Raw genomic sequence first — 1,603 nt, forward strand, 5'->3', positions numbered from 1 at the left:
CCCTCCGCGCATGCGCGTCAGCTCCTCAACCCCTTCCTGCCGCCATCTTGGAGGGGAAGGGGGGGTTGCTAGGCGACCGGGGGGGCCAACATGGCGGCGGGGCTGTGAGGAGAGGGCCGCGACGCCTCTTCCCTCCCTGAGTCCAGTGGCAACGATGCCTTAAGGGCTAAAGTTAACAATGATGCTTACATGCATAAGACTTAGGCCTTATTGTCTAGTTTGCTGATGCTTTGCTAAAGTCAGTAGTTACTTAGTAAATTTATAACCTTATTAAATGACGGGAGGAATCGGGAGAGGATAAAGCAAAAAGATAATGACAATTTGTCAGCGTTGCTTGACTAGGAGGAACAAGAACAAACGGCGCATAGAAGATGAAGGAAGAGAAGTAACAGATGGACAGTTGGCAGGATGTGCCAGCCTTGAAAGTTGTGAAGAAGACGTTTTGCCTTCATCCAAAAGACCCCCAGATGCGACCACCAGAACAGATTGCGCATGTGTAAAAAGGAGGGACAATATGTTAATGGTTTCTTAGAACTCTCCACCTATTCCTAGGAATAGTTTGTATAAACCATGAATATTCATCTAGAACATGTATTTAAACTGTAAGAGATAGTACAGAGGGATGCATGCTAGGTGGAGCGATCCCCCGTGCATCCGGCACCTTTTAACACTACATTGGTGTTACAAGGATTATTCCCATTTTTGGTGGCAGCACCTTACCCCTCAGCACCCCCAGCCTGGTTCAGGGCCGGCAGAGGAGCAGGGAGGTGTGTGTGGGGGGAAGAAATAGCAGGTAAAAATAAACCTCCACGCCACCCTTTCTGGCAGCGCAGATTGGGAAATCGGGCACCGGGCGCTGCGTTCACGCAACCCGACAGCTTGCGGCATATGGGGAAGCATAGACTGAGCGTTAACACCCCCACTGCAAATGGCAAGAAGGGCTTGAGTTTGGCTGAGGGGCGAGGGAGACCCCGGGCCAGCTCGGCTTGCTGGGTTTAACCTTTCTGCTGAGGTGGGCAACTGAGGTCACAGGCATTCATCCAAACATGAGGATTTTGCAGCAAAAAAGAACCCCAGCCCACCCGACGCCTCGAGCGCTGCTGCCTGACAGCCCCCGTGGAAGCACCCAGCCAGCGCCGAGGCGGGGAGCGAGCACGCTGGCAACCTTTCTCCCTTAGAATAGCGTTTGTTTTTAAAAAACCACCACAGAATTTCAAGATTTGTTTTCTTTAGCCCCAACGGGGTTTCTAAAAATTGTGCTTGCCACTCAGAGCTGGTAGCTTGAGGGTAGCGGTATATAAAAAGGCAAAAAAAGTGAAGTAGAAAAAGCAAAGTATGCTGCTTTTTTTTTTTTTTTTTTCTCTCCTTCCCCCTAATGCAGGGTGGGGAAGCAAGGACACAAATAACGCCGCTCTGAGTCAGGCTCCCTCGTGTGAGCTGGAGAGGAATACAACATCCCGCAGACCCGCTCCGAAACCTCAGCCTCCCTCCAGCCAAACGTCAATGCTTGGAAATACATTAAAAAAAAATAAATTCAAAAATAAAATTGAAAAGGGATTTTTGACTCTAAAGGCAATTCCTGGAACGCCATGCCACGTGGGCA

This window comes from Egretta garzetta, unplaced genomic scaffold (genome assembly GCF_000687185.1).
Source record: "Egretta garzetta isolate BGI_Z169 unplaced genomic scaffold, ASM68718v1 scaffold366, whole genome shotgun sequence".
Lineage (NCBI taxonomy): Eukaryota > Metazoa > Chordata > Aves > Pelecaniformes > Ardeidae > Egretta > Egretta garzetta.